General features: G+C 42.0%; 3 protein-coding genes, 1 long non-coding RNA gene and 1 gene segment (V, D, J or C); 4 read left to right on the top strand and 1 right to left on the bottom strand.

Moving 5' to 3' along the window:
* Positions 1-27,528, top strand: part of LOC102968706 (immunoglobulin lambda-1 light chain) — a 718,086-nt gene that overhangs the window by 247,127 nt on the left and 443,431 nt on the right. The gene's annotated exons all lie outside the window — the stretch shown is intronic.
* LOC122232563 overlaps positions 1-27,528 on the top strand; it is a 1,057,381-nt gene that overhangs the window by 604,431 nt on the left and 425,422 nt on the right.
* The window catches only part of LOC122232564 (immunoglobulin lambda-1 light chain-like), a 586,739-nt gene that overhangs the window by 143,817 nt on the left and 415,394 nt on the right, over positions 1-27,528 (top strand). The gene's annotated exons all lie outside the window — the stretch shown is intronic.
* The window catches only part of LOC102959445 (immunoglobulin lambda-1 light chain-like), a 480,152-nt gene that overhangs the window by 50,651 nt on the left and 401,973 nt on the right, over positions 1-27,528 (top strand). The gene's annotated exons all lie outside the window — the stretch shown is intronic.
* On the bottom strand, positions 8,942-17,652 carry LOC122232579. The gene is made up of 5 exons (XR_006209925.1): positions 17,566-17,652; positions 16,973-17,220; positions 15,036-15,268; positions 14,075-14,148; positions 8,942-9,267 (listed from the first exon to the last, which is right to left on the bottom strand). It is a non-coding gene; the product is annotated as an uncharacterized LOC122232579 (long non-coding RNA).

The raw sequence follows: 27,528 nt of genomic DNA, 5'->3' as shown, positions 1-27,528 counted from the left end.
GATCGGTGATGGTCTCCACCATGGCTTGGTCTCCGGTCCTTCTCACCCTCCTCGCTCACTGCACAGGTGATTGGATGTGGGGACAGGGGAAGGGGCTCTGGGAGGACACGTGGGCCCTGCTTCCACCCTCTTGTGTCCAGACCCCAGCTTCACCCTGTCTGTGTCTCTCCATTTTCCAGGGTCCTGGGCCCAGTCTGTACTGACTCAGCCACCCTCGGTGTCAGGCTCCTTGGGCCAGAGGGTCACCATCTCCTGCACTGGAAGCAGTTCCAACATCGGTAGCAATTATGTCAGCTGGTACCAACAACTCCCAGGCACAACCCCCAAAACCATAATCTATAGGGATAATAGCAGACCCTCGGGGGTTCCTGAACGATTCTCTGGCTCCAAGTCTGGCAGCACAGGCACCCTGACCATCACTGGGCTCCAGGCTGAGGACGAGGCTGATTATTACTGCTCAGCATGGGATGATAGTCTGAGAGCTCACACAGAGCTCCAGGCCCGTGGGGAAGTGAGACAAAAACCTGCTGTCCCCACAGTGATGTGCTTTCCTTGTGCAGCTCCCACCTTCTGCCAACACAGTTGCTTCCCTAAAACGGAGGTCTGAATCCCAAACCAGTGAACTTCCTCTTCAGTATGTGTCCTTGTCCTCTCAATTCAGACACCAAACTCTATCCTTGTAGGAGCACATTTTCTGTTTGATGTGAACTGAGCAGAAATTCCTGGTTGCTGGGTGAGCAAATCAAAAGATATTTATTTACTCACAGTTTTGGAGGCTAAATGTCCAAGTTCAAGGTGGGGGCAAGTTTGATGTCCCCTGAGGTCTCTCTCCTTGTCTTGCAAATGGTTACATTCGTCCTGGGTCCTCACATGGCATTTCCACGTGTGCTCACCCATGCTGTGTCTACCTCTTCTATAAAGTCTATGAAGTCACAGTGTGGGTTTCCATATAGGAATCTACAGGGATACAGTTCAGTCCATATCAAAGCACCAGGACAGAACAGCGACACAGAGCATAGCTGTGCCTGACTGAGGATAGTCAACCGTCAACATGCTCTACATGCGTGGCATTGAGAGAACCTTCACTACATGACCTATGTGGGCTCGGGGCTCAGATCACAGTACAGAAATGACAGGGAGGGTCCCCATGCTCACAGAGCTGACACCGTCTTGGGCAAGAAAGAGGACACATAAGCCAAATGTACTGTGTCTCACACTGACTTCCCACATGGGGAAAATGTGTCTGCAGTCCCAGGTAATGTCCACACAACATAACGTCTGGATGACAGAGACCGGCCCTTACTGACCCACTGGTAAGAAACCCCAGCTTTCAGGATGACTGGATCAAACCACGCCACCCTCTGCACTGACACCAGCATGGCAACCAGGGAAGGGACACCTATTGCTTTGGGTAACACAGTGACTGTCTGGTGGGACCTGGACTCACTGACTAACCATGTAGTTGGGAGAGTTGGGGTCCAGGTAGAAGAAAATGATGGAAGCTTCGCCAAAGAAGTCCCAGCCACCTGTATCATCTTCCCTCCACCCTCCGTGTTATTCAGGTCGGAGCACGGACTATGGACCATCTGCACAGGGGACACAGGCCAGGGTCTTTTGTCTCATAAAACTACAGCTCAGCCCCCAGACCATTCTCATGCCCCTGCACCAGATCAACTGCAGCCCACACACCCTCAGTGGCATGAGGTTCTGACCTGCAATGCAAACAGTTCCATGAGAAATAGAAAGCAGAAAACATATCCTACTATGATGGCCTCCTATTCCCAGAGGTTGTTAGAAGGTACAAAGTTTTCCAGAAACCCTAATGGTGACCATTTCTAGACCACCACGCACCTGAGACCTTTTCTTTTGCTCTCACTCTGTCGGGTGAGAAACAGACTCAGGGCCCAGTACTGGAACCACTCCTTTTTTTCCACACAGTCCATATAGGGCTGCTCCTGCTCTCAGGCTCCCTCAGTCACCTCTGTGTCATTGCTGAGTGTCCCCACCTCACAGGGTCCTGGTCACAGGGAGTCAGATCACAGTCTGCCTGATTCCAATTCCACTGTGACTCTGCCTCTGAAAGACACAAAGCTTACTACTAAGAGTCAGAAATGAACTCTCCTGGTTTTCCCACACTTGGAACTCTCTTTGTCAGTGCCCCTCCTGAATGTTCTTTCTTTATTCATTAATGTCATGTTATATCTCCAGGCCTAGGGTCATTTCTTTTCCCAAATTCCACTCTTCCCCTGATCCCTCCTCCCCTTTCCACTAATCACTTCATGAACCTATACCGTCATCTCCTGTCTGTCGCCACAGTAATGTGGAAAAACACAGGGTCATTAAAGAAGAGTTTACTTCCTAGGAATCACTCTAGGATGTAGGAGAAGTCATTCATTTTTTAAAGAATTTTTTAATGTTTATTTTTTGAGAGAGAGACAGAGAGAGAGGGAGAGCATGAACAAGGGAGTGGCAGAGAGAGGGAGACAAAGAATCTGAAGCTGGTTCCTGGCTCTGAGCTGTCAGCACAGAACCTGATGTGGCACTCAAAGTCATGAATCATGAGAGTGAGACCTGAGCTAAAGTGGGACACTTAACCAACTGAACCAGCCAGGAGCACCTAGAAAAGTCATCTGCCCTTAAAGATTTCAGCCTCAAATGACTTTTTTTTTTTGACATGTCAAATATTATTTTATTTATTTATTTTAAATATTAAATTTATTGTCAAATTGGTTTCCATACAAACCCAGTGTCCATCACAACAGGTGCCCTCCTCAACCCATTACCCACCCTCCCTTCCCTCCCACCCCCATCAACCCTCAGTTTGTTCTGTTTTTAGAGTCTCTTATGGTTTGCCTCCCTCCCTCTCTAACCTCTTTTTTTTTCTTCCCCTCCCCCATGGTCTTCTGTTAAGTTTCTCAGGATCCACCTAAGAATAAAAACATATGGTATCTGTCTTTGTCTGCATGACTTATTTCTATTAGCATAACACTCTCAAGTTCCATCCACATGGCTACAAAAGGCCATTTTTCATTGTTTCTCATTGTCACGTAGTATTCCATTGTGTATATAAACCACAATTTCTTTATCCATTCATCAGTTGATGAACATTTAGGCTCTTTCCATGATTTGGCTATTGTTGAAAATACTGCTATAAACATTGGGGTACAAGTGCCCTTAAGCATCAGCACTCCTGTATCCCTTGGGTAAATTCCTAGCAGTGCTATTGCTGGGTCATAGGGTAGATCTATTTTTAATTTTTTGAGGAACCTCCACACTGTTTTCCAGAGTGGCTGCACCAGTTTGCATTCCCACCAACAGTGCAAGAGGGTTCCCGTTTCTCCACATCCTCCCCAGCATCTAGTCTCCTGATTGGTTCATTTTAGCCACTCTGACTGGCGTGAGGTAGTATCTCAGTGTGGTTTTGATTTGCATTTCCCTGATGAGGAGCAACATTGAGCATCTTTCCATGTGCCTGTTGGCCATCTGGATGTCTTCTTTAGAGAAGTGTCTATTCATGTTTTCTGCCCATTTCTTCACTGGATTATTTGTTTTTCGGGTGTAGAGTTTGGTGGGCTCTTTATAGATTTTGGATATTAGCCCTTTGTTCGATATGTCATTTGCAAATATCTTTTCCCATTCCGTTGGTTGCCTTTTAGTTTTGTTGATTGTTTCCTTTGCTGTGCAGAAGGTTTTTATCTTGATAAGGTCCCAATAGTTCATTTTTGCTTTTAATTCCATTGCCTTTGGGGATGTGTCAAGTAAGAAATTGCTGCGGCTGAGGTCAGAGAGGTTTTTTCCTGCTTTCTCCTTTAGGGTTTTGATGGTTTCCTGTCTCACATTCAGGTCCTTTATCCATTTTGAGTTTGTTTTTGTGAATGGTGTAAGAAAGTGGTCCAGTTTCTTCCTTCTGCATGTTGCTGTCTAGTTCTCCCAGTACCATTTGTTAAAGAGACTGTCTTTTTTCCATTGGATATTCTTTCCTGCTTTGTCAAAGATCAGTTGGCCATACTTTTGTGGGTCTAATTCTGGGGTTTCTATTCTATTCCATTGGTCTATGTGTCTGTTTTTGTGCTAATATCATGCTGTCTTGATGATTACAGCTTTGTAGTAGAGGCTAAAGTCTGGGATTGTGATGCCTCCCCCTTTGGTCTTCTTCTTCAAAATTACTTTGGCTATTCGGGGCCTTTTGTGGTTCCATACAAATTTTAGCATTGCTTGTTCTAGCTTCGAGAAGAATGCTGGTGCAACTTTGATTGGGATTGCATTCAATGTGTAGATAGCTTTGGGTAGTATTGACATTTTAACAATATTTATTCTTCCAATCCATGAGCACGGAATGTTTTTCCATTTCTTTATATCTTCTTCAATGTCCTTCATAAGCTTTCTATAGTTTTCAGCATACAGATCTTTTACATCTTTGGTTAGGTTTATTCCTAGGTATTTTGTGGTTCTTGGTGCAATTGTAAATGGGATCGATTTCTTTATTTCTCTTTATGTTGCTTCTTTATTGGTGTATAAAAATTTCTATACATTAATTTTGTATCCTGTGACTTTGCTGAATTCATGTATCAGTTCTAGCAGTCTTTTGGTGAAGTCTTTCAGGTTTTCCATGTAGATTATTTTGTCATCTGCAAAAAGTGAAAGTTTGACTTCTTTGACAATTTGGATGATTTTATTTCATTTTGTTGTCTGATTGCTGATGCTAGGACTTCCAACACTATGCTAAACAACAGTGGTGACAGTGGACACCTCTGTCGTGTTCCTGATCTCAGGGGAAAAGCTCTCAGTTTTTCCCCATTGAAGATGATATTAGCTGTGGACTTTTCATACATGGCTTTTACGATGTTTAGGTATGTTCTTTTTATCCCGACTTTCTTGAGGGTTTTTATTAAGAAAGGATGCTGTATTTTGTCAAATGCTTTTTCTGCATCTATTGATAGGATCATATGGTTCTTATCCTTTCTTTTATTAATGTGATGTATCACATTGATTGATTTGTGAATATTGAACAAGCCCTGCAGCCCAGAAATGAATCCCATTTGATCATGGTGAATAATTATTTTTATATGCTGTTGAATTCGATTCGCTATTATGTTGTTGAGAATTTTTGCATCGATGTTCATCAGGGATATTGGCCTGTAGTTCTCCTTTTTTGTGGGGTCTCTGTCTGGTTTGAGAATCAAAGTAATGCTGGCTTCATAGAATGAATCCAGAAGTTTTCCTTCCATTTCTATTTTTTGGAACAGCTTGCAAAGGATAGGTATTAACTCTGCTTTAAATGTCTGGTAGAATTCCCCAAGGAAGCCATCTGGTCCAGGACTCTTATTTGTTAGGAGATTTTTGATAACTGATTCAATTTCTTCACTACTTATGGGTCTGTTCAAATGTTCTATTTCTTCCTGTTTGAGTTTTGGTAGTGTGTGGGTGTTTAGAAATTTGTCTATTTCTTCCAGGTTGTCCTGTGTTGGCATATAATTTTTCATAGTATTCTGATAATTGCTTGTATTTCTGAGGGATTAGTTGTAATAAATCCATTTTCATTTGTGCTTTTATCTATTTGGGTCCTCTCTCTTTTCTTTTTGAGAAGCCTGGCTAGAGGTTTATCAATTTTGTTTATTTTTTCAAAAAACCACTCTTAGTTTCATTGATCTGTTCTGGGTTTTTTTGGATTCTATATTGTTTATTTCTGCTCTGATCTTCATTATTTGTCTTCTTCTGCTGGCCTTGGGGTTTCTTTGTTGTTTTGCTTCTAGTTCTTTTAGGTGTGCTGTTAGATTTTGTATTTTCTTTTCTTGAGATAGGCCTGGGTTGCAATGTATTTTCCTCTTAGGACTGCCTTTGCTGCATTCCAAAGGGTTTGGACCATCGTGTTTTCATTTTCATTTGTTTCCATATATTTTTAAATTTCTTCTTTAATTGCCTGGTTGACCCATTCATTCTTTAGTAGGTTGTTCTTTAACCTCCAGAATTTGGATGTTTTCCAAACTTTTTCCTGTGGTTGATTTCAACTTTCATAGCGTTGTGATCTGAAAGTATGCATCTCAATTCTTTTATATTTATTGAGGGCTGTTTTGTGACCCAGTATGTGATCCATCTTGGAGAATGTTCCATGTGCACTCGAGAAGAATGTATATTCTGCTGCTTTAGGATGAAAAGTTCTAAATATATCTTCCAAGTCCATTTGGTCCAGTGTATCATTCAGGTCCATTGTTTCTTTGTTGATTTTCTGTCTAGATGATCTGTCCATTGTTGTAAGTGGAGTATTAAAGTCCCCTACAAATACCACATTCTTACCAATAAGATTGCTTATGTTTGCAATTAATTGTTTTATATATTTGGGTGCTTTCGAATTTGGTGCATAGATATTTATAATTGTTAGCTCTTCTTGATGAATAGACCCCATAATTATTATATAATGCACTTCTTCATCTCTTGTTACAGCCTTTAGTTTAAAACATAGTCTGTCTGATATAAGTATGACTACTCCAGTAGTAATGTAGTAGTAATGTCTCTTGTTCTTTGTGGTCCTTGCAAAATTTCACTCAAAGAGTCCCCCTTAGGATCTCTTGTAGGGCTGCTTTATTGGTGATGAGTTCCTTCAGTTTTTGTTTGTTTGGGAAAATCTTTATCTTTCCTTCTATTCTGAATGACAGGTTTGCTGGATAAAGGATTCTTGGCAACATATTTTTCTATTCATCACATTGAAAATTTACTCCCACTCCTTTCTGTCCTGCCAAGTTTCAGTAGATAGGTCTGCTACTACCCTTATGTGTCTACCCTTGTAGGTTAAGACCCATTTATCCCTAGCTCTTTTCAGAATTCTCTCTTTATCTTTGTATTTTGCCAGTTTCACTATGACATGTTGTGCAGAAAATCGATTCAAGTTATGTCTGAAGGGAGTTCTCTGTGCCTGCCTGATTTCAATGTTTGTTTCCTTCTCCAGATTGGGGAAGTTCTCAGCTATGATTTGTTCAAGTACACCTTTGGCCCCTTTCTCTCTCTTCTTCTGGAATGCTTATGATACAGATATTGTTCCATTTCATTGAATCACTTAGTTGTCTAATTCTCCCCTCATGATCCAGAATCTTTTTATCTCTCTTTTTCTCAGCTTCCTCTTTTCCCATAATTTTATCTATTTCACCTATCCTCCCCTCTGCCTCTTCAATCCTTGCTGTGATGGTCTCTATTTTATTTTGCACCTCATTTATAGCATTCTTAATTAATCATTATTATTTTTCCGTTCCTTGATCTCTGCAGCAATAGATTCTCTGCTATCTTCTATGCTTGTTTCAAGCCAAGCAATTAATCTTATGATTACTACTATAAATTCTTGGTCAGTTATATTGTTTACATTTGTTTTGATCAATTCTTTAGCTGTCATTTTTTCCTGGAATTTCTTTTGAGGAGAATTCTTCTGTTTCATCATTTAGACTAGTTTTCTGTCTCTTATGTGTTTGAAAAGCTTGTTATGTGTCCTGCACCTGCAAGCACTATTATATTAAGAGGGGTCATACACTGTCCAGGGCCTGGCCTTTCAGGAGGTGTTTTTTGGAGAGTGTTACTTGCTCTCTGTTGTTGTGACTTTGATTACTTTATCTCCCTACTTGTAGTGATGTTTTGGACCCTCCACTTGGTGTGCTTTGATTTGTTCATTGAAGTAGCCCTATGGCCCATTAGGTTGTCCCAGTGGGTTCCTGGAGGCGTGACTGTTTTTTACCTCCTCGACTTTTGGGGTTCAAAGTCCTTTGGCTTCAACACTTCCACGGTCATGGACTCTCCCTTGTTCTCAGTTGTTCTTCAGAGCACATGCTTCTACTTGACATGAACATTTTCCATTTTCCTATTAAAACTGGTATATTCATCCAATGTATTTCTGGTAGAGCCAATTTTGTATCTTCTTAAGCAGGTACGTATTGATCTACTTTTAATAGGAGTTATCTCTTACAAGTTTTTTTTTCATTTTTTATTTTTCTACATGAGATCAACAGGGGGCTCTGTGGGACAGCCCTGCAGTCCATACACAGCTGCTTAGTGAGTACCATTCACTCAGAGGAAGCCAGGCCTGGAGGCTTTGAGTTGTCTCACATGTGCTTCCTTGCAGAGCTCTCCCCAAGGGTTAAGCCACCTCCAACTTCTTCAGTGTCTGATGTGAGCTGAGCTCCAGCACCAGGACTGGGGAGTCATTGGATGGAAGTCATTTGCATGGACAGCCCCATCTGTGGCAGAAGGTGGAGGAGAAAAGGAGGCCTGGCGCAGCCCAGCCCACTGTGGGGACCAGGGGCTGTGTCACCATGGCCTGGACTCCTGTTCTCCTTGTGCTCCTGTCTCACTGCACATGTATAAACAGGCTTCAGGTACCACGTTACAGTTCTCAGCCTCCATCAGCCCCTCTGGCTCAGATACTGAGAAACTTTACTCTGGCCCCTAGCCCATCACCCATGAGTGTCTGTGTTTGCAAGTTCCCTGTCCCAGCCTGTGCTGACCCAGCTGTCCTCCCTCTCTGCATCTCCGGGAACAACCAGAATCACCTGCACCCTGAGCAGTGGCTTCAATATTGGCAGCTACTACATAAACTGGTTCCAGCAGAAGCCAGGGAGCCCTCCCCGGTATCTTCCAAGCTTCCACTCAGACTCAAATAAACACCAGGGCTCTGGGGTCCCCAGCCACTTCTCTGGATCCAAGGATGCCTCAGCCAATGCAGGACTTCTGTTCATCTCTGTGCTGCAGCCTGAGCACAAGGCTTTTACTGTGCCACAGATCATGGCAGTGAGAGCAGCTTTTGTTACTCACAGTGACTCAGATAAGGAGGAAGTGAGACAAAAACCTCTGAGCCTCCTTTATTGAGAAGCTTCTGTGGAGGCTCCTGTAGGGGACATTCCTCTGTGGTGAGACCTGTCCTTGAGGAGGAAGGACTGGCACACAGATTATGCTATTGCCTGAGACAGCACAGGTGTCCCAGGAACACACACAAATGAAGGAATAGATCCCAACTGCACGTTCCTCAGGGTCTGGAATATATTAACAATAATTAATAGTTTTAAAGGAAAAACCTCAGCCTTTTCTTCCTGCTTTGTCTCCTGTACCACTGTTGTAAAAGAAGGATGTTCTGTCTATTTCAAGATCCTTCTACCTCGACTAAGATTCAAATTAACATGAGACAAATTAACAAGAGAAAGTCAGATTTAATAGCACACATAGAGAGAATCCACACAGACATGGAAATTCCAAAGACGCTCAGGCAAAGTGAGGTATGGTAGGGTCCTCTCCCTAAGGAAAGCAAAAAAAAGCCTCAAGGCAACTTGACTATATGCATAAGTGACAACATCCCTCTCAACCTTGTAACGTGAGACCACTTAATCAGACTACATGTTTGTGTGTTACCATGTATGGGAGAATAAGAAGTAAAAAATATATTAAAAAAATTATGCCACGTGGCGTTCGGTCCTCAGTTCTTTGGGTACAAACCCAACTGAGTGATGCCGGCAGGAATAAAGTTGCTTCCTGGAAAGAAAAGCCTTGGTGTAACAACCCTGGGGGAGAATCCTGCTACATTACTTGGGGGCTCATGTCTGGGATTCAGAGAGGGTGCATTTCCACCTCCTTTGCCATCAGGGATACAAACCTCGGAGCCGCACCTGGTGCCAGCCGACCGCTGATCTGCAGGAGACTTGCCCTTCCGTGAGCCAGGGCAAGGACCCCGTGTGTGCCAACAGGACCTGTGAGGCCCAGGAACCAGCTCAGGGAGCACCACCCATCAGACTGGTAAGAACCCGGGTTCGTTTTGGCAGACCTGCCCCAAGAGGCAGAAGGGGAGCCTGATCACCGCCCAGAGTTGCCCTAGTAGTTCCACAAGGGATGAGGAATGAAGCCGCAAACTCTAAGGGCTGGGCGGTGGGTTGGAGTCACCATGTGACTGTGTGTGGGGACTTGTCTCTAGTTCATTTCCTGGGTCAGTGGCTCTGATAATTAGAGCCAACTGTCTCTGGTTATTCTACCTCAGAACGGGGACTTTAAGGAGTATTCCCAAGCAGCTGCCAAAACTCCTTTTGTTTCAGGGAAATTCCCTGCATTCTCTGGACTGACATGGACAGTGTGATTCCCCCAGTTGAAAACAAAACGAAAGAAAGGAAACCTGGAGTCTGCTCCTCTGTCTGAGTTGACAATATTTCAAACAGGGAATTCTCTTTCTCTGCCTTCTGAGGCCACCTCTCCTCTTCTGCCTTCCCTTCCGCTCCTCCTTTTCTGCACTACCTGGGGGTCAGCCTGCGTGACAGGCTCCTCGATGCCTCAGGAACCATCAGCTCCTCCTCCCACCCTAGAGATCTTGGAGCGAAGACCCCACACTTCAGATTTCCCCACTGGTGCCTCAGTTAAAAATACCCAGTGGGACACAAATTTATTAACTTTTAAATAGACACAGACAGAACATATTTGGCATTTAAATGGATTTAAATTTGTTGGTTTAAAATAGACATGTCTTGGGGCGCCCGGGCGGTTCAGTCAGTTGAGCATCTGACTCCAGCTCAGGTCATGATCTCACGGATCAGGGGTTTGAGCCCCACATGGGGCTCTGTGCTGACAGTTCAGAGCCTGGAGACTGCTTCAGATTCTGTGTCTCCCACTCTCTCTGCCCCTTCCCTACTCCAGCTCTGTCTCTCTTTGTCTCTCAAAAATAAACATTGAAAAAAGTTTTTTAAATAATAAAATAAAATAGAATAGAAATGTCTTTAGAGTTATCAGCATTAAATACATAAAATGTTTTTCTACTTAAGGGTTTCTAAAGGTCAAATAAACTCTTATTAACTCTGTTGCAATTTGTCAGCAAAAAGGTGACTTAAAACGATGGTTAATTTGGTCTGTCTCAAGGCTTTCACGGGTAATTGTTAAGATAGCTTTCAAAGTCTTTGGTAACCTAAAACATTAAAGTTTTGCTTACATGATAAATTGAGATTGAATTCATTGGATATCTAATGAGATAAGGAGCTAAAGCACTAATTACTAGATGTGGGTTTGTGCTTCTGACTTGTTGCAGAGAAACCAAGGATATTTGGATCTGTGGGAAAATATGTTTTATGCTTAATGGATTCGTAAGTTTGCCATCTAAAAAAAATTCTGATGTAACGTAGAATTCACAATTGGTTACTATTTAGTTTTCACTGGAGGCTAAGGTTTCTAAGAGTTAAAATTCTGCTAAATATAGTTAAAACTGATGAAAATAAGAAAAGCAACTCTGTATGTAGAAAAGTAGCAGATATAAGAAACGGAAATATATTTTTGTTGAAGGTAAAAGAAAGTAATTTTGTCCTAAATGAGACTGGTTATTTGGAGAGAAATGGCTTGGGACAAAATCTAAATGCAAAGAAAAGTTGTAGAAGGTTCATGAAGGGAAATCTTTAAAAAGAAATTTTATGTGCAGTCAGGACAGATTAAGGTTAAAATAAATGGATTTTAAAAGTACACTGGGTTAGGATTAAAATTCCTCCTCCTTTATCCAAAGGCTGGGAAAATGATGGCAATACCCTTGGTGCCGGCCTCCAAATCCTCCACATTTGTGTTGTTCCTGTTTAGCAGAGGAATGGGTGCCTCTGCCCTATGAGGGAGGGATGATAAATGAAGGACTTTTACTAAGATACATGGGAGCCATGTTACTAAACTTAGCCCACTGTAGTCCAAAAATGGACATCCACATGGCTGAAACATATTTATGTGAGCATTGTTGGAAAAGGCAGGGGCAGACAAAAAAATAAAATTAGTGCATCCTATGACACCTTGCTTGGTCACAAACCATACCCTCCAAGGTCTTGCAGGTAGGAAACGGAGGGGTAAGAAAAAAAAAAACAACAAAAAAAAAAAACAGGAAAGACCAGGTCAGCTCTCAGAGGTAGGGTCAAGCCTGAGTAAGAATGAGTACTCCCAGCACCTCATGAGACTGACAGGGCTTTTGGCTGCCAGTGGCATAGGTAGCCAAAATGCAGAGCCAGGAGATGAGGTTTCTCCTGGCCAGCTATAGGAAAATGAGATAAGGGACAATTTTTCTTCCTTTTTCCTATAGATGGGTAATTCCCCAACCAAGGCCACTGGAATGCATTATGATTCATTTTCTTCTGCACAAAGGCTTGGCCCCGATACAAATTGGAAGAGGAGCCTGGCCACCAGAGGGAAATATCAGTGACAATACTATCCTACAATTGGACTTGTTTTGCAAATGTGAAGGGGAATGGGGAGGATTCCCCTATGTTCACTGTTTTGGGGCCTTAAGAAAAAAATTGAGATACATATAAGCAATGTAAGGTGGATCCTAATTTAATGGCAATCCTTTCTAAAGTCCAGCAATCAGGAGGGGAAACAATTAAGGTCCCTGTATCCAAAACAGACCTAGAGAAGGAGGAAGGGAAGTCTTCCACCTCAACCTCCTCCTCCTCGGGTCCTCAATCTATATTTAAAAAAATAATACAATTCTGCTCCCTGCTACCCGCCTTATCCAGGCCCTCCCCATAATGTAACAGGCATGTTTCCCTTACAAGAAGCTAGAATGCCAAAAGAAAAAAACCTTTACATTACAAGGTTTAAGACAGATAAAAGAAGATCTAGGTAAATTTTCTGATTGGATAAGTATATAAAGACTTTTCAGAATATTATGTATGTTTTTGAGTTGACCTGGAAAAATACAATGCTTTTGTTAAATCAGACTCTTAATGAGACAGATGTGTTGAAAAAAAATTAAGGAAATCTAAGATTTAGCCCTTAAATTATGCTAAATTAGCCACTATTTTACAAACACAAAATGAGAGCCCAATGGCCTTCCTGGAGAGGTTGAGGGAGGCTCTCATTAAATATATGGCTATCTCCCCTGACACCCCTCAGGACAAATTTGTCACTCAATCAGCCCTAGATATTCAGAGAAAATGCAAAAATTGGCTGTTGGCTTTGAAGGAACCCTGGAGGAGCTCTTATGAGCTGCCAATTGGGTATAAGAAAAAAACAAAACCAAAAACAGAAAAGGAGGCTTAAAAAAAAAAAATCTGAGGTCTTAGTTGTGGTCTTATGTACTACATCATACTGGACTTCCTGAGGTCCTGGCACTGAGTGCCATTTATATAGCCATTCCGAACACTAAAATGAGAATGTCCTCAGAGGGGACAACCAAAATGAAAACCCCATAAGCCATGTCCCTTAACGTGGAGACAATCACTGGAGATCTGAATGCCCTTGGGGACTTTTATCTGCGAGGGTTAGGATAACCAATGTCCCTGGAAGGGACCAAGGCCTGGGGCTCTTCACGGTGGCTCCCCTGAAGCAACTGTCTATCAGAAGCCCAGAACCTCGGGTAACTCTAAATATAGAAGGAACACTGGTTGATTTCCTTCTTAACACCAGAGCTACCTTTTCTGTCCTCCTTTCCACTCCAGACCAACTATCCAAATGCAGCATGACGATTAGAGGCATCTCCAGAAAACTTCTAACTAAATTTTTCTCTCAGCCCCTAGGATGTATATGGAGAAACCTAATTTTTCTCATTCTTTCCTGATAATGCCAGAGGGCCTTACTCCCTTGTTAGGAAGGGACATTATAACTAAATTAGAGACTGTGGTGCTACTAACTCCAGGGAAGATAAACAATTGCATGAGTTTTTGGAAATTACTGGATATCGTAGGCTGTATATACCAGGGTTCAGGAAAATAGTTTGCCTGCTCTATCAATTATTAAAGGAGACTCAATCCCACCTACTCTTCCCCCCAAAAAAATAATAATACACTGGGGTCTGATTCCTAGACACTGTCTCCAGCCCTTGGAATAGTTACAAACAGAGCAGGGCAATTAGCATTACCAAGCTCACAGGGCTAAAAGATCATTAAGACACAGCATAAGGCCTTTCATTCAAGGAGGGACAAAACTTATCAAATGGTCCAAAGGATGTTTACTGGGAAAAAAATTTGTCAAGGACAGTTCTACAAGTAGTATCAGTCTGTAAAGTATGTCTTAAAAACAATCCTTCCAACCACAAACTTGCTCTCCCAGGCACCCAAGGAACTGGAGGCTATCCAGGAAAGACTAACAATTAGGTTTCACTCACGTGCCAAGGTCTAAGGAATTCCAACATCTGTTGGTATGGACTGATACTTTTACTAACTGCGTAAAGGCCTTCTCCTGTGAGACAAAAAAGGCACAAAAAATAATAAAAGTTCTGCTTTATAAAATAATACCCAGGTTTGGATTACCTAAAATTTTGCAATTAGTGGTAAATGGCTGCTTTGACTCTTTCTCTAGTAGAACTCCTGGCTCTTAAAAAAGTTTTACATCTCAAAATAAAGCAGACTGTCTTCTTATACTCAGCAAGACTCTAAATAACACCTCACAAGCATTAGACGCTTTAAATTTTTTTAATTAAATTAGGGCCAAACTCTTGAAAATTGATTACTTACTGCTCCTGCTCCTCCATCACCTGGGTTATGAGAGATTCTCTGACATATGTTGTTTACAAAGTCAGGGTCTCTCCTAGATTGTCTGACAGGTTTGATAAACTATACACATTATCTTAAGATGCCATCTTGTTGGCCAGTATAATCTTTACTTTGTGTTTTTCTCTTTGTGTCTGCTAATGTTTATGCTGGCTCATGCCTGCCAACCTTCCTGTAAAACCATACTGTGGGCCACTCGACCGACCCTTGGGTAGACTCTAACTGCTGTACCCCTACACCATCCATTATCAGCTTGAAGAAGCCAGAATGGTCATCGTCCCTGTTCCCTAACAGCAGTTATAAGCCCTACTCCAGGGAAGAAATAAATAGGGAAAGGGTTAACATTAGGCAGGGAGAGATAAGGGACCTTCAGGAAGGCAGACTGCAACTGCAAATGGGAGGCTAAAGAAGAAGATGGGGTTCTCCCTTTATAAAATCCTTTATGAGCACCCTCCCCCATTATCAAGGGCATAAGGGGGGATCTAAATGAGATAGACAATCTAACCCTAAGACAACAGATGCGGGCCCTTGGCTTTGCCCTAACCACCTTATACCACTGGGTCAGGGAACGATTACCTTAGGCCCCAAGCTGGTCCTCAGCACATTCTGCAGCCCCAGGCCCACTCTGATGCTGACCACCTGTGCCACCTGGGCTTGGGCCACCTTGGCTTTGGGATTCAGGGTCTTCTTCATGGTCACCACAAATAACCAGCACAGGAAAAGGAGGAGATCCGGCATGCAAAGTGTCCAAAGCTGGCTTGTAGGTAATTATTTTTGACAAAGTTGAAAAAATCTTTTAGAAGGATAGCCTTTTGGACAAATGACCACAGAACAATTAGATATCCATAGGGGGAAATTAATTTCACCTAAGCCTCTCTTCTTATTAAAAAAAGAAATCATTAAATGTATCCTAGACTTAACTGTAAAACATAAAGCTATAATCTTTCAGAAGAAAACAGAAGAAAATCTTCAAGATCCAGAGTTTGTGTAAACATGCTTACCTACATATGTCAATATTCTAAATTGCATACAAATGGAGAGATATGATGTTTGCAGTATCATCTCTGGAGTGCCAGCAACTTACGTTGTAATTTAGGTGAACTTTTGCATCTCACATAGACCAGGACTCCTTCTGAGAGTGAAAAACACTACAGTAATCATGGACAGCACTATGGAATCACACTATCAGTAAATCAGATCACAGATGTGTGAATAGATAGGGACCTGGTGAGTTGCAGAAACCAGCTGGGCTCTCAGGGCTTTGGGCCTGTGACAGGCAGGTGGCTCTGTGAGACAGCCTACACAGCTGCTCAGTAAGGACCATTTACTCAAAGGAGCCTGGACCTGAGGACCAGGTCTCCCTGCTGAGAACTTAGCAGCTATGTCCTCTCTGGAGTGGCAGAGTTCCCTGAGGAGGGACCTGTGTGTTGTCTCAACAGATGCTTCTTCCCAGGGCTCTCCCCAGGGGTGAAGTCAACCACCATCCTCTTCAGTGTGTGGTGTGAGCTGAGCTCCAGCACCAGGGCTTAGGGAGGGGCTGGGCAGTCACTAGATGGAACCTATTTGCATGGACAGCCCCTCTTGCGGCAGAGGGTAGAAGACAAAAGGAGGCCAGGGGCAGTCAGGTTTACTGTGGGCACCAGAAATTGTGTCACCATGGCCTGGACTCCTCTCCTCCTAGTGCTCCTCTGTCACTGCACATGTAGGGATAGGCCTTGGGGACAAGTTCTCAGTTCCCAGCCTGCATCAGCCCCTCTGACTCAGAGCATTGAAGACATTTACCCAGGCTTCTGCCCCATCACCCATGCATGTCTGTGTTTGCAGGTTCCATCTCCCAATTTGTGGTGACCCAGCCGCCTTCCCTCTCTGCATCTCTGGGAACAACAGCCAGACTCACCTGCACCCTCAACAGTGAAAGGATTGATATTTACCCCATATTCTGGTACCAGCAAAAGCCAGGGAGCCCTCCTCGTTACCTCCTTACCTATGTAACAGACTCAAATAAGCATCAAGACTCTGGGGTCTCCAGCCACTTCTCTGGATCCAAAGATGCCTCTGCCAATGCAGGGATTTTGCTCATTTCCGGGCTTCAATCAGAGGATGAGGCAGACTATTACTGTCAGTCATTTGATGTTGGTGACAGACACAGTGATAGAAGTAGATGAAGAAGTTGGACAAAAACGTCAGACTGCTCTAGGGGGCGCCTTGGTGGCTCAGTCATTAAGCATCTGATTTCAGCTCAGGTCATGATCTCACGGCTCCTGAGTCTGAGTCCCACATTGGGTGTGTTTGAGTCCTGCTTTGGGTGAGCTTGAGCCCTGCTTCTCTCTCTCTCTCTCTCTCTCTCTCTCTCTCTCTCTCTCTCTGCCCCTCCTTGGATCCTCGGACTGCTCTGGGTACTTTCCCATTTTAAAATAAAATAACTTTGACATATTCTAGTGTTAAGAAGAAACAATAGGCCCAAAATGGAGTCACTTATATTAAGTTCTACAAAGACTTCATACCTAACCTACCTGTAGTTTCAGTCTCTCCAGGAGTTGAGTTTTCAGCCAAACCATCAGGAATTTCCCGGTCAGCACGAGTGATGTAATCTGCCTGATGGGACTCCCTGCCGTTCCCCTAAGGGAAGGTGACCTTGCCAGAAACAACCCTTTTTCTGACTGATACCTTCCTTGTCCCGCCCAGCTTCTCCCTATGAAAGCCTCCATTTCCTAGGACTCCTCTAAGCACCTTCTTTGTCAGATGTGATGTTGCCAGGCTCCTGAATGGATGAATAAAGGCAATCAGAAATTTCAACTTAGTGGGTTGTATGTTTGTCCTTTAACATTAGCTACACCTGGAAGTAGATTCTGATCCACTCTGGATCTCCTCTCAATTTCCCATTTAAGGTTCTGATGTCTTAGGAAAACTTAAAACAAAAAGAAAACTCATGATGACAACAAAACTATGCTTTTTGATCCATATTTCATACGACCAGAACCTCTGGAGTGATATTATTATTATTATTATTATTATTATTATTAATCAATAGGAAGAAAAATAATTGTCCCTAAGAAAGCTTCTCTCGGGTCAGATGTCCCTGGGCCATTCCAGCAAATTGACAGACCTTCTAGGGCATAGAGTGTGCTCTTTGTAAGGTCAGGGCAGAGCACTTCGCTTCCTTCCCAGACTCCTGTGCTGAGCACTGTCCAGGAGGATGGTGGCCCAGTGACAAAGGGACTCATTGTGAGGCGCTGTGTGAGGACACAGGCCCAGGAGGAATGGCAGGCATGGAGCTGGCCTGGCAAACTGACAGGGTGCCTGAACCTTCAGTTGGGATGTCAGAGAGAGGGGTGTCAGGCACAGGTTGGGTTGAGGGTCAGGTATGGGGCCCTAAGGACTGACAACCACTTTGTATAACGTAAGAGGGTGAATGGGGGGGCTCCACCATCACTGGAAAAACTCTGAGCTTGCTCCAGGGAAAGGGGTGAAGTAGATCCCATGGGTGTGACTTTCCTACAGCTGAGCCCACTCAGGACCCAGGAAAACCACTGTGAGTGGGATTTCCCAGGCCCAGTAAGAACTAGCCTGTGTCCTACCTTGTCACCCTCAATTTCCAGAGTGATCACATGCCCCACACTATGGGGTCCACATGCTGTTGTCTATTTAATTGTATGTCTACATCTAGGAGTGTGCCATTGAAGACTAAATATTTTGTTTCAAAAGGGAATCTCAGTGTCACAATTATTGTTCTCTGTTTTTCAAAACAAGATATTTGTCGGAAAATGACCTGCCCTCCAACTGTGGTTGAGAAAGAAAATTTCAGGGTGAAGAGGACAAAAGCTGGCTTGTTGACAATAAACACAGGCACATTTTTGACTTGACATACCTTACCCATCCATTTCTACCACTCCTGAGTCATTTGACACTTCTAAAACAATTTATAATTTGTTCCAGGTTAAATCAAAAAGAGCAAAGGGTACAAAATATCAGTGATAAGGAGTGCCTGGGTGGTTCAGTTGGTTAAGGATCTGACCTTTCGTTTCGGCACAGGTCATGATCTCACGGTTCATGGATTCAAGCCCCACATCAGGCTCTGCACTGGCAGTGTGCAACATTCCTGGGATTGTCTCTCCCTCTTTCTCTCTGCTTCCCGCCTCCCATCTCAAAATAAATAAATAAACTTTTAAAATAATTAATGTTATATAATTAACATAATTATTTAATAATTATTTAATAATAGAATAATCTATTAAAATAATATTGTACACTTAATAAAAAGGAGCATTATTAGAAGTTTAAATTTAGTCATATTTATGCAAGAATAGAATTATGAATGTATATAAATGCTTCTCATCATTATGGATATTACATACTTCTTTTCTGCGTGCAGCTAAGTCTCTGTACTTAGTGTCCTCTGTCTCTATGGACTCACGAGCCATCTCTCTGTCATTGTGTGTATGAAAGGTGCTTCTTCACTGAGAAATTAAGAAAAACATATCACGATATTTTCACAGTGCATTTCTGTTGTGGTGAATGGGTCGGTGAATAATTATATGTTACATGACATATACCTATATATAATTATTTTTAATGTTATATTTTAGATAACCCCAAAAATGTAAGATGTGTGTCTTTGGTAAGAAATAGACACCCAGTCACACACATTTTTATGATTTGTTCAAGAAAATTAGTCACAGGAAGGGGAATGACCACACACAGAATTTATGGGACACTTGGAAGTTTTAGGACAAAATGAGACAGTTACCATGTTTACAACAAAGTCAGTATCATTCATGGTATGAAATGTCATAGTACACATGCCCATCACCACTGATTCACTTGACAATTCTCTATGTGTTTGAGAGAGAGAGAGAGAGAGAGAGAGAGAGAAGTAGAAAAGTTTTCTGAATATTTTCCTTGAGAAGGTAGGTGCTAGGGACAGACAGAGGCAGCTGTGTGGGTCCCCAGGCCTCTCCTAGAATACCTCCTCAGGACACCCCACTACCAAAGTATTTTCCAGTCTAATGGGTGGTCCATGTCATCTTCTGATGTGAGGGTCCCTATGGAAACAGGACTTTGTGAAACCCCTCTTTTCTGTCACTTAGCCTCAGCTTAGCCACTCAAAGCGCACTTTTGGGGTCACCTGGGACCCCCAGACCTCACCCCCTGGATTTATTCCTCAGTCTCTCCTCCCACCAGGTCCCAGCTCCACCCTAAGCTCTGCCCTCTTCATGGAGACCCATTCACCTTCAGGTCAGGGTTCCAGCCCCAGGTCCTCCTGAAACAGCTGTGTTGAGATATGTGTCCCAGGGAGCTGACCTCTGTCTTTCTGTCCATGCAGAGCAGCCTCTTCTCAATCCCTTCGTCCATGGTCTTTGTTGATGGAACCCCTGCAACCCCACCAGGGATGTACAGGAGAAGAATACAAGGTGAGACCAGGAATATGAACATGCCTCTAATGGAAAATGGGGTCAGGGGGAGAAGGAACTTCTCCATCTTTTCAAACGATGGGATGTGGCTGGTCCAGGGCCTCTTTCTTTCTGCTGTGCTGACAGCAGGACACATCTCCAGGTCACAGGGCTCCCCAGCCCCACTAATGAAAACCCATGAGTGAGGGTCCCTAACTCAACACCTGAGACCATTCTAGGGATCTAAGGGGTACATAGTGGTGAGAAGGTTGCGGCCTAGTGAGGGGCTCGAGTGGGGGTGGGGGGATCCCTCTCATTTTTGAGGAGGGGGTGGTGGAAACCAGGCCTGGGCTGGCCAGACCTAGCCTGCCCCTCGCCCAGGCAGGATGCTGACATTGCCTTTCACACGCAGTGCAACCTGTACTGGGGCCAGCGGGGGCATTGTGGGCACATGTCTGAGCCACATGGGTGAGACCAGAGCTGTGTACTCAACACCTGACTGCTTGACTGGTGGCCTCTGCTCAGGGACCCTGTGTGCTGTCTCAGGGCTCTCCCCAGGGCTGTCCTCAGGGCTGAAACCAACCTCCATCCTCCTCAGTGTGTGGTGTGAGCTGAGCTCCAGCACCAGGGTTCAAGGAGAGGCTGGACTGTCACTGTCACCTATTTGCATGGACAGTCCCTCTTGTGGCAGAGGGTAGAGGAGAAAAGGAGGCCTGGGGCAGCCCAGCCCACTGTGGGGACTAAGTGCTGTATCACCACGGCCTGGACTCCTGTCCTCCATGTGCTCCTGTCTTACTCGGCCGGTAAGGACAAGCTTCAGGGACACAGGGCAGCCCTCTAGTTTGTGTCAGCCCCTCTGGCCGAGACCCTGGGAAACTATCCTCTTGTCCTTGTTCCATTACTTATGAGTATCAGGTTCCCTGTCCCAGCCTGTGCTGACCCAGCCGTCTCCCTTTCTGCATCTCGGGGAACAGCCAGACTCACCTGTACACTGAGCAGTGGCTTCGGTGTTGGCGGCTACCACATATACTGGTTCCAGCAGAAACTGGGGAGTTCTCCCCGGCATCTGCTGAGGTTCTACTCAGATTCAAATAAGCACCAGGGCTCGGGGGTCCCAAGCCACTTCTCTGGGTCCAAAGATGCCTCGGCCAATGCGGGGCTTCTGCTCATCCCTGGGCCGCAGCCTGAGGACGAGGCTAACTATTACTGTGCTACATATCATGGCAGTGGGAGCAGCTACTGTTACTCATGGTGACTCAGATAAGGAGGAAGTGAGACAAAAACCCCTAGGTCCACAGACCTTGTCTCCAAGCCTCTTTTATTGAGAAGCTTCTGTGGAGGCCCCTGTAAGGCAGACTTCTCTGTGGTGAGACCTGCCCTTGAGGAGGAAGCAGTGACACACAGATTATGCTGCAGCCTAAGACAGCACAGGTGTCCTAAGAGCACACATGCATGAGGTAATAGAGCCCAAGTGCACATGCCCCAGGGCATTAATAAGAATAAATACTTATAAAGGAAGAATCTGAGTCTTTTCCTATCTATTGTATACTATTGTATTCCCTTTATTACTGTCGGCGAACAAGAATGTCCTGTCCCCTCAAAGATCCTTCTAGCTGGACTAAGAACCAAATTGATAAGAGACAGATAAAGAGGAGAAAATCAAACTTATTAGCATACATTCAGGGAATCCACTCATACATAGAAATTCCAAAGAGTGTCAGGAAAAAAGAGACATGTATGTCATTCTAACTAAGGAGAAGGGTTAGGGGTCTAGGGCCTCAAAGGGAAGGAATGCAATTCACAGGAAGATGAAAAAGAGTAAATGTTTGGTAAACAATTGTTTGCCCTGCCATATAGATGGGTTACTCAGATATATTTATTTAACTTATTCTGGAAAGGCCATCCAATTTGGATTCTTCTATGTAGATAAAGGAAGGGCCAACATTTCTCTTGACCTCAAAGTGTCTCAGATTAACTTCAGCTCAAAATAATCCACATGAGAAAAGGGCCCATCTTGGGGCAACCCGACCTCAACCCCTACAGTTGCCTCCTCTGAAACACCTCTGAAGTCTCACACATTCGAAGTTGAGCAGGTAGATTGTTACCTCTTGTGGAACCAGTCTCTTAATCTGACAATAGGTCAGTTCAGTTAAACTCATTTCAGGAGGCGGTGATGCTCTCAAAGGAGGCTCTCAAAGCTAGGCCCATATTGGGCAAGCAATCAGGTAACTGATAAGCAGCACTCTTATGGAAACAAAGGAAAAATGTAGGTTAATGGTTGGAACAAATTATAAACCCAGTACCTTGAGTCCTGAATTCTACCAATGAGATATCTAGATGTCGGACTGGAAGCATCTTCAGATGGCATAGGTCAGGCAGTGGTGATGTGAAGGATTTCCCTGGTGGCAGTTTTGATGTCTCTAGTGACCTTCTTGAGGTGCCCACAGAGCAACAGGCAGGAAGATTGTCTATACATGAGCTTTTGTGGGGATTTCTCTGAAGTTTACATCAAGTCATTTCTATTCATTTTGCAGGGCTTCAGGAATAAAGGGAAGTTTGGTTTATCAAATGATTCCAGTTGTCAGAAACTGAGAGAAAAATAAAAAATTTTACCTTGAAGTGTTGTAGCCAGGCATTAGGAGACACTAGAAGAATCCAGGATCTAGTCCAGTTTATAATGATCAATTGTAAAATTTAGTATCTACAAAGGTGTGTTACTGAAGCATATTTTTCTCTATAATCAACCCCATTTTTACTAAGGATAGCCAAATTAATAATAATGTGTTTGCAAAATGAGTCTAGATTTTTTTAAAAATGGCCTGATTATTTACATAATTCCAACAAGAAAGGTTGTTAACCATGTAAGTTCTTTAAAACCTGCTTTGCTAGAACTTTTATGAGGAATCTCTAGATGGAACTTATAACAGCCTCTTAAGGCCAAAAGCCAAGCCAAATTCTTGCCATCAGACTTCCTCTGTGATACCCATAGATTTGGATGAATTCCTCTCTTCTTGAGGTTCTCAAAATATCCTGAGTTTCCTGCACCTGCCAGGAAGTGACCTTCTTTACTCGGTGATGCTGCTGGGATCCCTGTGCAGGCTAATATTTCCAAGGGCTTTATTGGCTCCATAAGTTAACGTTAGTTCCTTAAAGCTGTCTGATCATATTCGAGTCTATGTATGCCTCTCTCAAATGTGACATTCCAGCAAAACCTTGGTAATATAATCAATGTTTGCTATTGTGCCCTGTTACAAGAACAGATTCTTATTGAATTAATGCAAATAAATATATTGCCATAAAAATATAAGCATATTTACTGAGAGTTTCTGGATTTTGGAGAGATCAAGCAGGGAGAAAAGATAGATGTTTTAATTTGTTCACAAAGGTATATTTGATCAAATTGCTGTAAGTCAGCTTAAGATAAAAAGTTCTATTAAATCTATAAAAACAAAGTCTTTTTGAGTCTGTAATGTTTTAAGAAAAGTCATAAAAATTGTAATTATCTTAGTTTATTCAGTCCAATAGTATCATTTATTTTTATTTTTAAATTTTTAATTCCAGTATAATTAACATACAGTGTTATATTAGTTACAGGTGTACAATATAGTGATTCAATAATTCTATACATTACTCAGTGCTCATCATGATAAGTGCACTCTTAATCCCCACCACCTTTCACTCATCCCTACCACCCACTTCCCCTCTGGTAACCACCAGTTTGTTCTCTATATTTAAGAGTCTTGTTTTTTTGTTTGTTTCTTTTTTCTTTGTTAATTTGTTTTGTTTTTTAATATCCACATATTAGTGAAATCATATGGTACTTATCTTTCTCTGATTGATTTATTTCACTTAGCATGATACCTTTGGATCCATCCATGTTGTTGCAAATGACGAGATTCTTTTTATGGCTGAGTAATATTCATTGTATATATACACCACTTTTCCTTTTTTTTTATACACAACTTTTTCTTTACTCATTCATCTATTGCTACATACTTGGGCTGCTTCCATAATTCAGTTATTGTAAATAATACTGCAGTAAACATAGGAGTGTATATATCTTTTTGAATTAGTGTTTTCATATTCCTTGGGTAAATAGCCAGTAGTGGAATTACTGGATGGTATCATATTTTATATTATTTTTTAAGATTTTATTTTTAAGTAATCTGTATACACAATGTGGAGCTCAAACTTACCACTCTGAGATCAAGAGTCACATGCTACACCAACTAAGCCAGCAGGCACCCCTCATAATTTTATCTGAAGAATAAAAGAACCTCCATACTGTTTTCCACAGTGGTTGTACCAGTCTGCATTCTCATCAGCAGTGGCTCCTTTTTCACATCCTCACCAACACTTGTTGTTTCTTGTGTTTTTGAATATTAACCATTCTGACAGGTATAGGGTGATATTGTGGTTTTGATATGTATTTGCCTGATGATTAGTGACATTGAGCATCTTGTCATGTGTTTATTGGCCATTTCTGTGTCTTCTTTGGAGAAATGTCTGTTCATGTTCTGCCCATGTTTTAATTGGATTAGTTGGTTTTTTGGTGTTGAGTTGTATAATTTCTTTATATATATTGGGCACTAACCCTTCATCAGATATATCATTTGCAAATATCTTCTCCCATTCCTTAGGTTGTCTTTAAGTTTTGTTGATTGTTTCCTTTTCTGCAAAGAAGCTTTTTTTGTTTGGTTTGGTTTGGTTTGTTTTTAATTAATTTATTTTTTTAATCTACATCCAAGTTAGTTAACATATAGTGTAATAATGATTTCAGGAGTAGAATTTAGTGATTCATCACTTACATATAACACACGGTGCTCATCCCAACAAGTATCCTCCTTAATGCCTCTTATCCATTTAGCCCCTCCCCGCCCAACCACAACCCTTCCAGCAACCCTGTTTGTTCTCTGTATTTAAGATTCTTTTTTGATTTGTCCCCCTCCCTGTTTTTATATTGTTTTTGCTTCCCTTCCTTGATGTTCATCTGTTTTGTATCTTAAATTCCACATATGAGTGAAGCCATATGATATTTGTCTTTCTCTGACGAATTTCCTTTAGCATAATACACTCTAGTTCCATCCATGTTGTTGCAAATGGCAAGATTTCATTCTTTTTGATCACCACAGAAGCTTTTTATTTTGATATAGTTCCAATAGTTTATTTTTGTTGTTGTTTCCCTTGCCTCCGGAGATATATCTGGAAAAATGTTGCTATCTCTGATTCAGAGAAATGACTGCCTATGCTCCTTCTAGGATTTTTATGGTTTCAGGTCTCACATTTAGGTCTTTAATCCATTTTGAGTTTAATGTTATGTATGGTATAAGAAAATGATCCAGTTTCTTTCTTTTGCATTGAGCTGTCCAGTGTTCCTAACACAATTTGTTGAAGAGATTGTCTTTTTCCCACTGCATATTCTTGCCTCCATTGTTGAAGATTAATTGACCACATAATAATGGGTTTATTTCTAGACTCTATTCTGTTCCATTGATCTGTGTATCTATTTTTGTGCCATACTGTTTTGATTACTACAGCTTTGTAGTATATCTTGAAATTTGGGTTGTGATTCCTCCAGCTTTGTTCTTTTGCCTCAAGATTGATTTAGCTATTTGGGGTCTTTTGTGGTTCCATACAAATTTTAGGATTATTTGTTCTATTTCTGAGAAAAACATTGTTGGTAGTTTGATAAGAATTGCATTAAATCTGTACATTGCTTTGAGTAGTATGGACATTTTCACAATATTTTTCTCCCAGTCTATGAGCATGGAATATCATTCCACTGGATGTGTCATCTTCATTTTCTTTCATCGTTGTTTTATAGTTTCCATAGTACAGATCTTTTACCTCCTTGGTTAAATTTATTCCTATATTATTAACCCTTGTTCTGCTTAATCCAGTTTTCCCACTAGCTCTGGAAATATTTATCTAGTTTAGTTTTATGATCTTCAAGTTATCAGAATTTGTCCTCAGAATTCCTTCCACAAATCTCACTTAAGATGAAGCACATTTGCAGGAAGCTTGTATAAACGAATCTGAGTAAAAAGATGTCTGTAATGATAAAACACTTAAAAATGGCCATGTGTTAGATCTGACTTGAGTTTATTATGATACGATTAACAAGGAAATTTTCTTATTTTTGTGACACACAGCACTTCAAGGTAATAACATAGCAGGATAGAAGAGTTCTAGGAATTTCATGCAGTTTTTAAAACATTTATTATTTTTAAAATTTTAAGTTTATTTATGTAGAGAAAGAGAGAGAGAGAGAGAGAGAGAGAGAGAGAGAGTGTGTGTGTGTGTGTGTGTGCGTGTGCAAGCAGGGGAGGCACAGAGAGAGAGGGAGAGAGAGAATCTGAAGCAGACTCTGCACTGTCAGTACAGAGCCTGATTCAGGGCTCAAACTCACAGACCATGAGATCATGACCTGAGCCAAAATCAAGAGTAGTTCACTTAACTGACTGAGCCACCAGACACTCCAAAACATTTATTTTAATAAAATATCCAAAAATCTAAATAATATAAGAGGTTTTAGTATCACTTATATGGCAATCCTTCCCATGTAATTTAACATACCAAGAAAGTCTAATTACTATAATTTTTCATAAAATCTTTGAAGTATTCCAGGGACCTTCTTCATTTTAGAATTCGATTTTGGGAAGTATGTCAAAAAATATCAAAAGGTTTGAACATTAGATTAAATAGGATCACAAACTGTTATGAAACAATATTTAACTATCCACTTAAGCAAAGTGACAAAAAAAAAATCCAAAGGCAAATACAGAAGGTTAAATAATTGTGAACAAAATTTAGCACTTTTTTTAAAAATTTTTTTTAAGTTTATTTATTTTTGAGACAGAGAGAGACAGAGCATGAACGGGGGAGGGTCAGAGAGAGAGGGAGACACAGAATCGGAAGCAGGCTCCAGGCTCTGAGCCATCAGCCCAGAGCCCGACGCAGGGCTCGAACTCACGGACCGCGAGATCGCGACCTGAGCTGAAGTCGGACGCTTAACTGACTGAGCCACCCAGGTGCCCCAAAAATTTAGCACTTTTAATAATGAGATTCAGTTTTTGGTTTTTATTTTTTTCTTCTGCACATAAATTCAAAGGTAAAGAAAAACTTCTATTTATAATTTCTTATTAAGAGCAGACTAATAGTTCAAGAGAGCTTCTTTACTCACTTAAAATTGATCCTAATCTTAGCCAGTATTGACTATATAAAATGTCTTTCCACAGATTCCTTTCCCATAAACCTTTTAAAGACTTTCTTTCCTGCATTCACATTTTGTCCTTTGTTTTCCTTTTTGAATAACTAATCTTACCTTAGGTTAAAACCACCTCCCCCCCCCTCAACAAAAATGTATGTTTATTTCTCTCTCTTTCTTTTTTTTTCCAAAAACACGTGTCTTTCTCTCCTCACATAGAGTTATTCCCCTTGTTATTTCCAGTAGTCTTAATTACATTTAGTAGAATTCTTAATTCTTAGAAACTTTAATTTCTAGTGAAAACTAAGTACTAATTGATGAGGGACCATAAGGCAAGCTGAGGGCCAAGCACAGGCTAACAGTGCCACCCCCCCACCCCCACCCCCGCCCCATGAAATATGTGTGATATTCCTCAGGCATTCCTGGCTGCCTAAGAACAAAGAAAAGACAATCTTATCAATGTTATATCATC

This window comes from Panthera tigris, chromosome D3 (assembly GCF_018350195.1).
Source record: "Panthera tigris isolate Pti1 chromosome D3, P.tigris_Pti1_mat1.1, whole genome shotgun sequence".
NCBI classification, from domain to species: Eukaryota; Metazoa; Chordata; class Mammalia; order Carnivora; family Felidae; genus Panthera; species Panthera tigris.
Note: the sequence above shows the minus strand (reverse complement) of the source record. Positions and strands in the feature narration are given on the sequence as shown.